The sequence below is a fragment of the Ambystoma mexicanum genome, unplaced genomic scaffold (genome assembly GCF_040938575.1).
Source record: "Ambystoma mexicanum isolate Mex_15411 unplaced genomic scaffold, UKY_AmexF1_1 Mex_scaf70, whole genome shotgun sequence".
NCBI lineage: Eukaryota > Metazoa > Chordata > Amphibia > Caudata > Ambystomatidae > Ambystoma > Ambystoma mexicanum.
Genome location: NW_027182489.1, coordinates 36,346 through 53,411, shown reverse-complemented (window position 1 = coordinate 53,411; position 17,066 = coordinate 36,346). Strand labels below are relative to the sequence as shown.

At 45.9% G+C, this 17,066-nt stretch overlaps 1 protein-coding gene across 1 annotated transcript in view; it reads right to left on the bottom strand.

The window, feature by feature from the left end:
• Positions 1 to 12,632, bottom strand: part of LOC138562830 (GTPase IMAP family member 9-like) — a 300,990-nt gene extending 288,358 nt beyond the window's left edge. The window contains exon 1 of the mRNA XM_069642800.1: positions 12,554 to 12,632. The gene's annotated coding sequence lies outside the window, so the exon portion shown is untranslated. The remainder of the gene's footprint in view (positions 1 to 12,553) is intronic.
• Positions 12,633 to 17,066: the final 4,434 nt, after the last annotated feature.

The following is a 17,066-nucleotide window of genomic DNA, read 5'->3' as shown; positions in this document are numbered from 1 at the left end:
GGTGGCCGGGCAATAACCCAAAACATGGCAGTCGGCAGGATGGACAAAAAACATCACACCTTTAGAAATATTTCCCATCCGGCTAACAATACGCATCTGGGGCAGGCAGCTAGCTAACACGGAAGTCTTGGTTTGGTGTGACAACATGGCAGTGGTAGGCATCATAAACAGAAGAACCACCAAATGCCAGCTGGTACTAAAAGTCCTAAGAGCCAGTACCACGGTCTCGCTACAACAGAACATTGTGGTAAAAGCCAAACACATCATCGGAACGGATAATAACTTTGCAGATGCTTTATCTCGCTTTCAGTGGACAACATTCCGGGTTAGCGCCACACGCCCAAGAAATTATGACATTAATACCAGGGGACTGCTGGGAAATAATGGGAAAATAAAAGAAATTAGATAAACGCCGCCGCCAGAGAGCCAAGGCCGGGATGTACAAGAAAAATCAGGCACCTGTAAGAGGATTCAATTCAACACTACAGCTAAGTCAATGCCTAGTCTGGGATACTGAATGGAAACCCTTATTGATATATCTTTATGTCCAGTTCATGCGTTCTGGATGACTACCCCTATATAACACCCCTCTCTTGGAATCCCCCTGACCCCACTGAGCCAAGAAGTAGTTCTGTTTTGCAAGTTAAAAGGTTTATTTGAGAATTTAAACAATATATATATATATATCACACTTTGTAATAAATTAATAATTGAATATCACACTTAATCTGATATGATAAAGATTAACAACGGAGAATCTGGCACTAGCCCACTTCTTTATAATCACTAAGGAGTTGACATGAAATGGATAAGGTAGCACACTGGTAAATAGGGACAGAAGAATAATGTGGTAGAGAATGCTTTATAGGGTTCAAGGAAATGCAAGGTTGAATGAATGAAATGCAGTATAGAAAATAAACTGATATGGTTTCACAAAAGACAAGGTAATCACTTTCCCTTTGTGGCAATTCACCCCCCCCCCCTATACAATGTAAGGAGATGGAAGGAGGAGCACACGGTTCAGGTATACAATCACAATGTAATACAGAGTTCCAGTTTCCCAGCAAGCTTAGAGGAGAATAGATATGAGTTTTACACAGGCTCAAAATGCTTTAAAATGTGATAGCAATATATTGGAAAATGTGCTTTTTAATTCTCTCTGGAGGTTCAGGTTGAGGATTAGTTGGTTTAAATAAGTTCAGGCTTACTTTAGCAATGTTCTAGGAATGATTGGCAGGTTAAACGAATTTTTGGCAAATGAAAGCAAGGAAGCTGCTGTTTTCACACGTGGAGAAATTTGCAAATCGCGGTAAAATTCGCGAGTGCGTTTTTCGCGATTGCGGCAAAAGTAAAGCCAAGATTCCCAGCTTTCAGAGGAAAGTTACTGCAAGTCTCTAAGACAAACGGTCACGGAGATATGAGCGATATGGTAAAGGTCGTTTTTCAGATTTGAAATTTTAAAAGTTCAAAGTGACAAGTTACAGCTAGCAACTAGAAATGACAGGTGACAGCTTTGCAAATGACAGGTGACAGTTAGGAGGTTAGATTAAAATAGATTGAATTATATTATTTTAACTAAGAGATTGGTTCTGCACAGTTCTGCTAGGTACTCACAATATATTTAGAAATAGAATGGGCCTCGCCACGGATCTGGTCAGGTTTTCTTCACTCGCCACGGACGGTCTCTGCGCACAGCGGGCTGGGTCAGCTCTCTGGTTCTGCGAACAGCGGTCTGGGTCAGCTCTGCTCTGCCTCTGGTTCTGGATACTGCTCTGCTTTCTCTGGGTACAGCACTGCTTCTGGATCTTTCTGCACAGCTTTCTCTGGACCCAGCGCTGATCTGCACGGCTCCTGGATGCTGCTATCGCTGTTAGGTTTGCTGGATGCTGAGGCCCACTGAGAAGAGTTCTCAGTTTGTGGGTTTAGGCCCTTGCTTTGAGTTCTGAATCAAGTTCTTTGGAGTTTTAAAGTCTAAGTGTTGAATCTAGTATCTTCTGGATGTTGTGTGGTCCGGCAGAGCGCGTTGCAGCAAATGGAATTGAATGTCCCTATCTGTCCTGACTGTCTGCTTTTATGTGTTTTGAAAGTGGGTGGAGAGGCTAGCTTTCCTGACCCTACCCCTCTCCACTTGTCATTGGCCACTTCATCCTCTTCCCCTTGATTGGGGGAATGAAATGAAGTGTCATCATGATGAGGTCTGTTTATGATACAGAGAACCCACCCCTGTCAACTTTACACACAATCTATATTTGACCCAAATACATATTTACACAGGTACACATCTGTTTAAAATTACACGCACCCATCACATATCACATGAGGTATACTCTGTCCAAATCTGCTCTTCCTGTGGGCTTGCATTCAGAAATGGCAACATTTGCACTTTTTACCTGGTTTTGCAATATCGGACATTAACCCAAATTTACACACATGTGCGCAAGGCATGCAGGCATTAATTGATGAAGTATCAGACTTTTCAACTGCAGACATTTTAAGTAATACCCTCTTAACTGCTAGTTTGCCCCCAGATCATACCACCGGTTCTAAAAACCTCTTAAAATGTGGGCAGAAAAATCACAAGAATTATGGTATCATTTAAATAATTATGACAAGTCCATACTATGAGTTATTCATCTTTTTCTAAAACCATATTCTAGCTACAGGGGTGTGTCTTTTCAGGTCACATGATACAGAAACCAGTCTTTCCACTTTCTTCAAGCTCAGCCTCTGTCTCCAGTTTCTCCCCCTCCCAGTTTCTGCCAAGAGGAAGCCATTTTTATGACCCTTGCAATAAACCATCTGCCTGGGTGAAGGGGGTTGCATTGTTCAGAGGAAGCCATTTATACGACACCTCCAATAAAACATTTGCCTGAGTCAGGACAGGGCTTTGTTCAATTTCCTGCAGATCCCAGGTAATTCAATCAGAGGAGTGTCATATCCCTTTTGATGGGAGCAGCAAAAGGCAGCTAGGCCTGGGAACACAGCTGTTGTGCAAGTCTCAACTCCTGTCGGGGGTAGCTGGTGGGCAGAATTCAGTTTCATTAAGCCAGGTTTCAGATAAAATGTCACTTTTTGTTCCCCAGTTTAAGTCAAGACAATTTTTACATATGCAGCTAGAATGCTTGATTCTAAGTTCAAAACTATGACATTTTAACAGTGACAAACTATGTGGCAGTCACAAGTCTGTCCCTCAGTTTATTTACACATTTCGATTTTTGGTAATTTTGAATCCAGTTTCAGTTTAAGCCGCTGCAGACCTGCAGAGCTCAGCCAGTCTTGTTATAAACCTTCAAGTCACTTCAGAATATAACTTTACATTGTATCCACCCCTCAGTAAGTCTTTCTTTGGCCTGCTTTGGGTTCATTTATTCAGTTTTACACAAAAAAAAGTCTGGTGTTGTTTTAAAACACCGGCTTTCTGATAGTGGTGAGTACTGGTAATGCAACCAATTTTGGGATTTTTCTTGGATTAATGCATTCCAAACAGGAATGGTTCTTACATGGTAGTAAATCCTTGCTTAACATTGTTTTGATGGGGCTCCTTACAGTAAAATGGTTATGTGGAACCCCACAAAAGGGTTGAATCTTTAAAGTGGTCTGGTGAGCCACGATTTCAGCAACTTTTTGACATCAATAACAGTGGATTCTGTTAACAAAGATCTTTCTTTACACTGGTGGGTGGCAAGTGAGGTAACCATTTTGGTGTGCGCACAAACTGCGTGGTTCTCCTGGATTCTGGCACACTTGTGGGCTTTTTGGCCATCTTGGATTTTCTAAGCCCACAGCACCAAATGTTGCAGCATGATAGCTCAAACGTGGGTCAGGACACCCAACACACCTCAAATACGGGTGCCAACTACACTCTGCTCGCAGAGATCACAAACCCTGTTACGGGGTTCCTTACAGAAATGGCAGAGGAAGCGCTGGCCATCACTACCACAGCACAGTACAGTAAGTGCTACAAAATGTGCTTAAAACAACAGGGTTAAACCATGTTGAATTAATAACAGAAAGGAGATAGAAATGTTTTTAAAATGGGCACATGACAAAGGGTACAAATGGGATTGGGCAAGAAGACACCTAGTGGCAACATCCTACTACTCCAAACTCTGGGGGGACACAGACTCCACCCAGGGCGCACTTATCACCTATGCCCTGAAGGGCTGGGGCAAAATAGAGGGACCCCAGGAAGACACCCGCCGCCCGCTTGATTTTGACAAATTAGTAAAAATAACAAGCCAACTGGAAAACATTACCATCATCCAAATGAAGGCCTGTTATTCAGAACTGCTTTCTCCTTGGCATATTTTGGGGCTTTCCGCATTGGAGAGCTCATCGCCTCCACCACCAAAGCCGGCAATGGGCTAGGCGTAATGGAAACCAGGGTTAGGCAGGACAGTGTCACCATAGAGATACAACCGTCCAAAACGGGGGCCAGAAGAACCATCAGCATTTGCTGCATTGACGATGCAACAAACTGCCCAGTGTGCATCACTAACCTATACTATGCACAGAGGGCAAACGTGGGGGTAGGTTCCTAATTCACAGGAATGCCTCGGCACTAAGCCGGTATCAATTCAAAGAGGTTCTGTCAAAAGCCATCAGCAAGGCAGGGTGGGACCCCAAGGAATTACGGAGCCACTCGTTTAGAATCGGGGCCGCAACCACAGCATGGCAAGGGGGACTCACCCCCCAACAGGTAAAAAACATAGGGGGATGGAAGTCAGACTGTTACAAAAGATACATCAGACCAGAACTAATATAGCCCTCTCATTACCCCCCCTTTTTTCTCCCACCAGAACCGCCAGCCAAGTGGACCAACCCCCTCCGGTCAGCATGGATAGTTGGCCACTTGTTAGTTTTCAGGACAGGGCGTTGGGCAGAAGAAACCAAGGGGGGCCCACCATTTAAGAATACCATCGCATCCTGGTGGGGTTACAGAGGCCTCCATTGGGCAGACATACAGGACAAGTTAGCTGACCTGGTCGCCTACAGGGACCCGCCTGAATTTTTGATAATTCATTTAGGTGGCAATGATCTGGTGTCCACAGGAAGAAGAAGCTTACTCGAGGAAATGTGCGCCTCGCTAGCAGGCATCTCCCATAGCTGGAAATATATTGAAATCTTTTTCTTAGCCATCCTGCCCAGACAGAAATGGCAGGGGGCCACCTGTTACAAATTGATAGACATTTCCAGAAGAAAACTCAACAGAGAGATAGAAAAATTCTGCATAGGCAGGGTCATAGGGTTCATAAAACACTCGGCTATCACGTTAGGAGATCCTGACCTATTTCTCAAAGACCACACACCCCTATCAGGACCTGGCATGGAACGTTTCTTCCTAGAAATCTCCTCCACCCTAGCCAAGAGGGGCTGCAGATAAACACTTTTGGGGCAACACGGGCAGCCAAGAACCTGCCCGTGTGTGGCGGCACGGGCCAGAGGGGGCTGCCTCTGGACCCGGTGCCCAAAAGTATGATATCAAATGGATATGTGATTATTTTTATTGTTTCCATAACTACATCTGTAACAATAAAATACTACGTCCTTTTATTGCAAACACTTGCAAACTGTGTGGTCTAACTCAGTATGCACGGTAGGTGGGTCGGCTATGGCATTGTGAATGTATACCGGTCCAGCAGTTATCTTTCCTTCTCATTCTCCTGTACTACATCCTCCTTTAAAACTTTGCACCCTCCTCCTTGCACCCTGCTACCTATAAATGCAAAATGCAAGTAACCTCAGTAAACGCCCAAACTATCAGCGTTTCAAATGCTTGTTTTTAAACATGCTCAATGATGCAGATATAAAATTCCAGAGTCGCTAGTTTGAATAAGATGTATTCTTATTTTGGTTTTCAGTTTTCTAACTCACTCATTTTTTTAACTATTGTATAACATGTGATTTTTTACGTGTATGTCCTTGTTTTGAACTTGTTTTGAACTTGTATAAAATGTGTAAAGTTGTTTTTATAAACCAAACAGAATAAAAAAATAAAAACAGAAGGAGGTAAGGGAGAGGCAAGAAACCGAGAAGGCCCAGGTAGAGAAAATCCAGCAGGCCAATGGGGAGAAGCAGCAAACACAGTAGTGCTGCCCCCAGGCTGCAGTTCAGGCGGTGCCCCCACAGCCCACAGAAAAGTCCTTTGGACTTAAGTTCTTGTTCAGGTATTTTATTTATTTATTTAGTGGACACTTGCATGGCGCCTATACTCGGGTGTTTCCAGGCGCCACAAGATAAGATGGGGCGGAGGTACATGGGAATCACAAAAGTGAACAACAAAAACGGTTATATTGGTTTTGTGACAATGCTAACAAGCAAGTGCATGAAAAGGTAGTAAGTGCAAGGGCGAGGGGGTACAGGCAGGTGTGGGGAACCCCCAAGGTTGAGGGCGGGCAAGTGCTGGCTGGACCAATGCAGCAAATGCCAGAGAAAGAACGGGGAAGAGAGGATTGCGTGTGGTGCACATTGTAGACCCAGTTGCGCTAGTCTGGGAAAGACAGGCCGAGGACAAGGGCTGGCAAAGGAGGCTGGGGGTACTGGTGGGGGGTTCTCTGGTCCCTGTATGACTCTGAAGGGACCAGGCTCAAGTCGCAGCAGCAGATAGAGAGTTGAGCACGAAAGGGTGAGAGGGAAGGAAGTGGAGAAAAGGAAAGTCTTGAGAAGTTTCCAGAACATAAGAAGATCCGGCTCAAGTCTGAGAGGACAGAGAGGCCGTTCCAGAGGGCAGAGCCAGCCAAGGAAAGGGATCTACCTCACACCCTCTGTTTGGAGAATTGTCAGACCTGCAGAGAGTTGGAACAAAAAGACTAAAGGACTCTGTCTGGGAGGTATTTTGGGAGGGAACACTGGGTGCAGAGATGTGGATGATGCAATGTGTCTAGAATTTGACACTTGCGGTCACCGGGAGCCAGTGGAGAGATTTTATGGCTGGAGAGATGCGGTCCCTGGGCTTGAGGCCAAGGATAAGTCTTGCAGTCCTGTTCTGGATGAGTTGAAGGTGCGAAGGGAGGAAAGAGGAAAGATGAGGAAGAGGCTGTTGCAATAGTCCAGCCTAGAGAGAACCAGGGTTCTAGAGACACTGAGTTTCTGGGGGAAGGTGAGGAAAGGTAGAATGCCCCTGAGGAGATGCAGCTGAAAGTTGGACTCCTTGGCAAGGTTCATGATGTGTTTTCCTACAAACCCAAGGGGAGAAGTCATCCTTGGCCAGGTTTATCTAGTTGAGGCGAATTCGGAGCTTCAGCACTGCAGCAGGGCCTCAACGGGCAAACCAACGATCTAGGAGTTACAGCAGGCGTCTCTTCCAGGTTCTTCCTCGGATTCCTTCGTCCAGTGGTCGACTCTGCCTTCAAAGCAAAAAACCTTGCGTTTTATGCAGGTTTCTCCCATTCATTTGCAGCCTTGCTGTCAATCACACAGCAGGGTGGCTGTCTTCTAAGGACAGCCAGCTGAGCAATCGCATTTGGGTGCATTCCTGTAACCAAGAGGATTAAGCACAGGGATTTTCGGGCACCTCCCTCACTTCCTACCCATGCCAGACATACTGGTGCCAAAGGCGGGCTTCGCTTGTGAAGCCCTCCAAAGACAAAATGAGCAAAGGGACCAAACCTGATTTGGCACGCAGAATAAATCTCAAGAATGACCTTTCCAACAAGAAATGACGAAAAAAGAAGACTGGTACCATTTTGACAAAATGAACACTCATGGGTGCCTTACTGCAGCTGCGAATGCAGCCCTCGGGTTAAAATACACAAACGTTGTAAAAAGCAAACCACTGCCACCAGCCATTAATTGTAGAAAGGGTAACATAAAATGTTACATGAGAAACTAGACAAAGGAGATGCTAAAGAACTCCTCCAGCACCCTATGGTAAGATAATGTGTGCTGGGTCTAGAAAGTTACAACATGTAAGTAAAGTCAGTTTCACTTCACTGCTCTTGGAAACAGTAGTTATCCAAGAAAAGGTATTTAAACCTTTTGGAAATCTGAAAGACTTGCCTGTGCCACTGCATAGAAGGTGCTGTGTGTCCAGGGCTCAAGTCGAGGGTACACGAGGGTGGACGCAGTCCACCCATCTTTTTCAGAGGGTGGGCTCAGTCCCCTCCAGTTAAAATGTTCTCTTTGAATTTATGAATTAAAAAACAAAGTCTACTACACCTAAATTGGAGATTGCAAAAACACAAGGTTTTTGCCTCTCAAAGATGGCCACTGCCGCTTTTTGCTGTTGTAACCACACTCCTCCAAAGCCCCAAAAGCCTGCCTGCCCCGTGATTGGCTGCCTCTAGCCTCTTAGCCTATTGGGGAGCACCGGCAGGTGTAAGCCGGCACCCGACGAAGGCTCCTCCTGACTGAGCCTGATCGAGCTTGGACGTGCTTGAGTGCTCCGTAACAGCGGCATACAAAATTGCAAGGTGAGAGGTTCCCCTGCCTGCTGCTTTGCGGATCGCCACTCCTGCCTCTTCCCCCCACCCCGCATTCCATAATGCGCCTTCTGTGGCCCCCCGATACCCGCCTCCTCACCTTCAGCCGATTGTCACCGGTGCCTGTACAATCTGCCCAGACACTTGAGCCCCAGGAACTGCTGCCTTACTTAAACTATTCTGCCGCGAGCAAGACCGCTGCAGCACGGACAGTAACAGCTCCTTCACTACTGCGACGATAGAAGTCCAAATACTACCTCTCACTACACGTGGCCCATGGCTAACACTGAACACTCTTATAGCCATAATTGCCCTTACATTTGCGACGAGTGTACCCGCATGTCAACCTGTACGGCCTTTAATGGTATCCCCCACATTACCTGTGCTAGTATGCTTTAATGTCTGCCATGCCTATGACTGTACTACCTGCCTGACTAACTGTGCGTGACCTGTTTGCATGTGGCCAGCGCTTCTATATGTCTGATTGCCTGTAACAGCCCATACCTGTATTACTCGGAAGCTTAATTGCTGCTCTATTTACTCAGTTTGCGACCAGTGCCTCCCCATGCCTTCATCCTACTGGCCCGCAGCTGTTTGCGCTCCGCTCTGATATGTCGCATTGACCTGTCTGCTCTACATAGCTAGCGTGAGGCCAGCGCCTCCAAATGCGTACCTGCCCTACCCCACGTGCTTTTGCATGAGGCTTGCTCCTCCTATATGGTACGGGGTCCGCATATTTATTTCTTTGTATACTTCAAGGAGGCCATTGCTTCCCCATGTTTGATTGCCTTTAACTTGCCGTGCCTGCATTGCTCGGATGCTTAACTGCTAGCATTGTTTACTCAATGTGAGGCCAGTGCCTCGCCTTACTGACCCACAATTGTTTGAGCCTCTATTGTTTTGCTGTATTGATTTGATTGTACTACCAGCGTGCCTGCTTGTCTAATCGCATTTGCTTTAGCACGAGGCCAGTGCCCCCTATGCGGTATTCGGATTGCATTTCCATTTCTTTGTGTACTTGAATGAGGTTAGCGCCTCCCCATGTTTGATTGCCTTGCAACTGTTTGTATTGCCTTGATGTTTTTGATCTGTTACATTGATTTGTACTGCTGCCAATTGCCTACCTGCCCTAACCTGCATTGCCCACCCCCTGCACCGACTGCATGTCCGACCTCTTGCCAGAAGCCACTTTAGCATAAGACCTAGGACCTGAATGAACCACCTGCCCCGACCTTTGTTGGTCATGCCCACAGGATTGCTTTCCTAGCTACTGATTGATTGATTGTGTATGTTAGTCACCTTACTGGCCTGTAATTGTCTATGCCGGATATGCTCTATTACATTAACTAGTATGATACTGTCCTGAGATCCAAGTCTTCGGCGCTCCAAGTTTGCTCCGCTACTGACCGCAGCCTCTATATGGCCTGCACTGATTGCATGTCTTACCCCTCTATCTGGTAACTACACTTTAGTCGATGACAGCGTGCTCAAGGACACTGCAAGATCTGCGTGTCCTAGCTTGTTCAGGGCAGTTCATGGCCGTATTGACCGCTCACCCATCCTTAGGTGATAGGGCTAACTAACTAGCTCTCCAAGAAAGCTTCTGCCATCACCAACTAGCATGCTCCCCTTAGCCACCAGCCAGACTGCCTACCTTTTACTCTTTATAACAAGTATCACGCTATACAGCATGCTACCACACTCACCCACCCCCATGCACTCTCCCAATCTCCACAACACGTCAATTACCAGATCACTTTCAGATATGAACGACATCCAAGAACTACCACCAAGTAATCCTTGCCCAACTTCAGCTAGGAACCTACGACTCAGAGCTAGATCAGCTAAAATCCATGAGCCTCCTATCAGCTCCATTCCCACTACAACAAGACTAAGGACTAGGCCAACCCCGCCCGGCCAAACTAATCTAAACTCAAACCTAGCTCGTAACTCTGACCTCAGGCCCCTAAATAGCCTAGTCAAGTATAGTAAACCTAAAAAGATACAAGTCCACCACCCTCCCATAATTACCGCGAGTCCTCAAATTAAGGGAGCTCTAATCAACGCCAGATCTTTAGTGGCACACGCCACAGAAATTGCTGACCTGATCCTTAGAGAAGACTTTGACTTCCTCGCCATTACAGAGACATGGCCACACCCAGCAGCAGGCCCCATGCTTATGCTAGCAGTCCCGGATGGCTACTCCATATTGAAACAAGACAGACTAAAATCCAGAGGAGGTGGTATTGCTATTATCTACAAATGCAGCCTCTCCGTGAGATTAGCTACTCCTATTAATGTCCTCTCTTGTGAACTATTTTCTGTTAAAGTTCCACTCACTAATGCCCAAACCCTCAATATCCACTTGATTTACCACCCCCCCTGACCCCCCTGGAACATTCGACGAGGACATTAACACCATTCTGTCCAGTAACCTCAAAAGTTCCACACAAGTACTCATTCTTGGGGACTTCAACATGGGCTTCAACGACCCATCTGACCAACCTGCTATCACTACCCTTAACACTCTCTCAGAAATAGTATTCACCCAAACAAGCAATGCACCTACCCATGCTAAAGGTAGAATACTTGATTGGGTTGCTGATTACAATTGTCAAGCCAACATCCTCTCTATCTCACCTTTAGCTTGGACTGACCACCACCTTGTGTCATTCATGCTTTCTACCATTAGACCCCACCCCGCCAGCCATTAGGGCTCCACCTACGCTAATCAGAAATAAAAAGAGTATTACTGTGGAGAGACTTATCCCAACCTTACTCCCCACCCTCAACACGCTCCCTGACAACTCGGATCCCGAGACCTTGGTCGATGAATACAATAAAATCATGTCCTCCTCGCTGGACCTGATTGCCCCCCTCAAGTAAGCCCAAAACACATCTGAATAAATGGTTTACACTATTCCTCAAAAACATAAGGCAGCAAAAAAGAAACTGCAAGGCCGACTGGAAAAAAACTACCATCAGTAGCCAACAAACTTAAAATCACTAAACTCTCAGCCCTCTACAAAAAAGAAATATGCCTAGCAAAACGAATCTCTTCCAACACGCGTATATCCCAAGCCAAATCTAATATGAAGGAATTATTCTCGATCCTCAAAGAAAGAGAGACTCCCATAGCATCACCTGACACGTGCATCAAAGACAAAAAATGGTGCTCAGAGATCCAAAACGCACTATCCACTCTACAAAACAAAATCTCCTGTATAAAAGCCTTCTTAAACTACCCCCCCCCCCATCCAAACCAACCAAGAGGACTACAGCTAACGAATCTACCCGATTCAACTTCACCAAAGTCTCCATTTTAGAAGTGGAAAGAATCATTTTGTCACTGAAACCCTCTAACTGTCAGGGAGATCTGTGCCCGGCACAGCTCATCAAGGATGCTGCCCGAGACCTCTCCCCTTTCATTACAAAACTAATTAATGCATCCTTTTCCACTGGCACCATCCCCACCAATCTTAAACAATCCTGGGTACTTCCACTCCTAAAAGAACCCAACCTTGACCCTTCCACGCCAACCAACTATAGAGCAATCACAACCGTACCTTTTCTCCTAAAAATCTGGGACAAGGTTGCCTACGTACAAATCCAAAAGCATCTGGAAGCACACCATCTATTAGGAGCTAGACAATCAGGCTTCCGTCCCCAACATGGAACTTAGACAGCACTCATTGATCTTGAGACCCTAGTCGATGAGCTCAGAGATAACGGTAAAGCCGCCCTACTACTCCTCCTAGACCTCTTGGCTGCATTCGACCTGGTCGACCACACTATCCTATGCTCCCAACCTAACACAGCTGCTCACTTCTCCGATGATGACATTACCTGGATCAGATCCTTCCTAAATGGCAGAACCATGAGGGTCTTCTCGCCCACAGCATCGGCAGACCCTATGCCTATCACTTGCGGCGTGCCGCAGGGCTCATGTGTCTCGCCCACACTGTACAACATTTTTACCAAGCCCATTTTCGATGAGAGCCGCAGGTTGCTAAACCTCTGCTGTAGATATAAAAACCAGATGCCAATGCAGGCGAGATTTTGTATGAAAACTGGCGGTCTAGCAAATTCCATAGAAGGTCAGTAATGGAATAACGGCCCTGGCTGGCACTCACCTCTGCTGTGCTCTCAGCCTCTCTGCCTGCAATGGTCTGTGTTGCGCCTCTGCTATTCAGCTGCCACCTTCTGCAAGCCCCACCCACCCCCACCCCACTGCTCCCCCCTCCCACAAACACACTGCTCTGCACGCACCTCGGCTCGGGTGAACAAAGCACGTGCTCCTGTTTTACCTCCTGCAGAGCAGCCTTTCCAGGAAGAGGCCCGAGGGCTGGGCCTCTATGGAACCCGAGAGACCAGTTTCTCTCAGTGTCGTGTGATTTACCTGACGGGGCCGTTGCGGGGGGGGATGGGGCCTGGGTGTGTTAAGGGGCGCCTGGAGCACTACCGTGGGCGGGGGTGCATATTCCTGCGCTTCTGTGGCAAAGGGCAGGCCCGGTATTGTGCAAGGTGTTCAGCTGTACAGAGATAATGATGATTACGACAGCAATAGCATGTATCATCATAAAGTACCGCATGCTACAAAGCGCTTCATCTGGATGCCTCCTGTTTCTAGCCGCTGTAAATATCGCTCTTATTAGTACCCACATGCCATGCTATGGAATTATCACCCATGCAGGGATGCAAAGCTGAGGAGGCCCCAATGGGACATGGACCCTTCAATATAGCGCTTTATCTGGATTCCTCCTGTTTCTAGCCGGTGTAAATATCGCTCTTATTAGTACCCACATGCCATGCTATTGAATTATCACCCATGCAAGGATGCAAAGCTGAGGAGACCCCAATGGGATATGGACCCTTCAATATAGCGCTTCATCTGGATTCCTCCTGCTTCTAGCCTCTGTAAATATCGCTCTTATTAGTGCCCACTAGAGCTGCGGAAGAACCAATGGGATATGGACCCTTCAATATAGCGCTTTATCTGGATTCCTCCTGTTTCTAGCTGGTGTAAATATCAGTCTTATTCGTACCCACATGCCATGCTATTGAATTATCACCCATGCAGGGATGCAAAGGGTTTATAGTCATAAAATCGAATCCAAAAATGTCGAAAGTCAAAAAATCGAAAAAATAATGTAGAAAAAAAAATCGAATTTCTTTTTTACTGTTTTTTATTCGAAATGAGGGGTTCCCCTCCAGTCCCCCTTTTTTTTTTTTAACCTTTTTATTTTACATGCGAAACCCCCAAAAAAAATATAAATAAAAAAATAAAGAATTCGATTTTTTTTTCGATATTATGTTTTCGAAATTTATTGTAATTCGACATTTTTTTTCTCGATATTATGACTGACCACCCACCATGCAAAGCTGAGGAGGCCCCAATGGGATATGGACCCTTCAATATAGCGCTTCATCTGCATTCCTCAAGTTTCTAGCTGCTGTAAATATCGGTCTTATTCGTACCCACATGTCATGCTATTGAATTATCACCTATGCAGGGATGCAAAACTGAGGAGGCCCCAATGGGATATGGACCCTTCAATATAGCGCTTCATCTGGATTCCTCAAGTTTCTAGCTGCTGTAAATATCGGTTTTATTAGTACCCACATGTCATGCTATTGAATTATCACCTATGCAGGGATGCGAAGCTGAGGAGGCCCCTGTGGGATGTGGACCCGTCAATATAGCGCTTCATCTGGATACCTCCTGTTTCTAGCCGCTGTAAATATCGGGCTTATTCGTACCCACATGTCATGCTATTGAATTATCACCCAGGCAGGAATGCAAAACTGAGGAGGCCCCAATGGGATATGGACCCTTCAATATAGCGCTTCATCTGGATTCCTCCTGTTTTAGCCACTGTAAATATCGGTCTTATTCGTACCCACATGCCATGCTATTGAATTATCACCCATTCAGGTAGGCAAAGCTGCGGAGGCCCCTGTGGGATATGGACCCTTCAATATAGCGCTTTATCTGGATTCCTCCTGTTTTTAGCCACTGTAAATATCGGTCTTATTCGTACCCACATGCCATGCTATTGAATTATCACCCAGGCAGGGATGCAAAACTGAGGAGGCCACAATGGGATATGGACCCTTCAATATAGCGCTTTATCTGCATTCCTCCTGTTTCTAGCCGCTGTAAATATCGGTCTTATTAGTACCCACATGTCATGCTATTGAATTATCACCTATGCAGGGATGCAAAGCAGATGAGGCCCAAATGGGATATGGACCCTTCAATATAGCGCTTCATCTGGATTCCTCAAGTTTCTAGCTGCTGTAAATATCGGTCTTATTAGTACCCACATGCCATGCTATTGAATTATCACCTATGCAGGGATGCAAAGCTGAGGAGGCCCCTGTGGGATATGGACCCTTCAATATAGCGCTTTATCTGGATTCCTCCTGTTTTTAGCCACTGTAAATATCGGTCTTATTAGTACCCACATGCCATGCTATTGAATTATCACCCATGCAGGGATGCAAAGCAGATGAGGCCCAAATGGGATATGGACCCTTCAATATAGCGCTTTATCTGCATTCCTCCTGTTTCTAGCCGCTGTAAATATCGGTCTTATTAGTACCCACTAGAGTTGCGGAGGCCCCAATGGGACCTGGACCCTTCAATATAGCGCTTCATCTGGATTCCTCCTGTTTCTATCCGCTGTAAATATCGGTCTTATTAGTACCCACATGTCATGCTATTGAATTATCACCTATGCAGGGATGCAAAACTGAGGAGGCCCCAATGGGATATGGACCCTTCAATATAGCGCTTCATCTGGATTCCTCCTGTTTTTAGCCACTGTAAATATCGGTCTTATTAGTACCCACATGTCATGCTATTGAATTATCACCTATGCAGGGATGCAAAGATGCGGAGGTGCCATTGGGATATGGACCCTTCAATATAGCGCTTCATCTGGATTCCTCCTGTTTTTAGCCACTGTAAATATCGGTCTTATTAGTACCCACATGCCATGCTATTGAATTATCACCCATGCAGGGATGCAAAGCAGATGAGGCCCAAATGGGATATGGACCCTTCAATATAGCGCTTCATCTGGATTCCTCAAGTTTCTAGCTGCTGTAAATATCGGTCTTATTAGTACCCACATGTCATGCTATTGAATTATCACCTATGCAGGGATGCAAAGATGCGGAGGCCCCTGTGGGATCTGGACCCGTCAATATAGCGCTTCATCTGGATTCCTCCTGTTTTTAGCCACTGTAAATATCGGTCTTATTAGTACCCACATGCCATGCTATTGAATTATCACCCATGCAGGGATGCAAAGCAGATGAGGCCCAAATGGGATATGGACCCTTCAATATAGCGCTTTATCTGCATTCCTCCTGTTTTTAGCCACTGTAAATATCGGTCTTATTAGTACCCACATGCCATGCTATTGAATTATCACCCATGCAGGGATGCAAAGCAGATGAGGCCCAAATGGGATATGGACCCTTCAATATAGCGCTTTATCTGCATTCCTCCTGTTTCTAGCCGCTGTAAATATCGGTCTTATTAGTACCCACTAGAGTTGCGGAGGCCCCAATGGGACCTGGACCCTTCAATATAGCGCTTCATCTGGATTCCTCCTGTTTCTATCCGCTGTAAATATCGGTCTTATTAGTACCCACATGTCATGCTATTGAATTATCACCTATGCAGGGATGCAAAACTGAGGAGGCCCCAATGGGATATGGACCCTTCAATATAGCGCTTCATCTGGATTCCTCCTGTTTTTACCCACTGTAAATATCGGTCTTATTAGTACCCACATGTCATGCTATTGAATTATCACCTATGCAGGGATGCAAAGATGCGGAGGTGCCATTGGGATATGGACCCTTCAATATAGCGCTTCATCTGGATTCCTCCTGTTTTTAGCCACTGTAAATATCGGTCTTATTAGTACCCACATGCCATGCTATTGAATTATCACCCATGCAGGGATGCAAAGCAGATGAGGCCCAAATGGGATATGGACCCTTCAATATAGCGCTTCATCTGGATTCCTCAAGTTTCTAGCTGCTGTAAATATCGGTCTTATTAGTACCCACATGTCATGCTATTGAATTATCACCTATGCAGGGATGCAAAGCTGAGGAGGCCCCTGTGGGATCTGGACCCGTCAATATAGCGCTTCATCTGGATACCTCCTGTTTCTAGCCGCTGTAAATATCGGGCTTATTCGTACCCACATGCCATGCTATTGAATTATCACCCATGCAGGAATGCAAAGCTGCGGAGGCCCCTGTGGGATATGGACCCTTCAATATAGCGCTTCATCTGGATTCCTCCTGTTTTAGCCACTGTAAATATCGGTCTTATTCGTACCCACATGCCATGCTATTGAATTATCACCCATGCAGGTATGCAAAGCTGCGGAGGCCCCTGTGGGATATGGACCCTTCAATATAGCGCTTCATCTGGATTCCTCCTTTTTTTAGCCACTGTAAATATCGGTCTTATTCGTACCCACATGCCATGCTATTGAATTATCACCCATTCAGGTATGCAAAGCTGCGGAGGCCCCTGTGGGATATGGACCCTTCAATATAGCGCTTCATCTGGATTCCTCCTTTTTTTAGCCACTGTAAATATCGGTCTTATTCGTA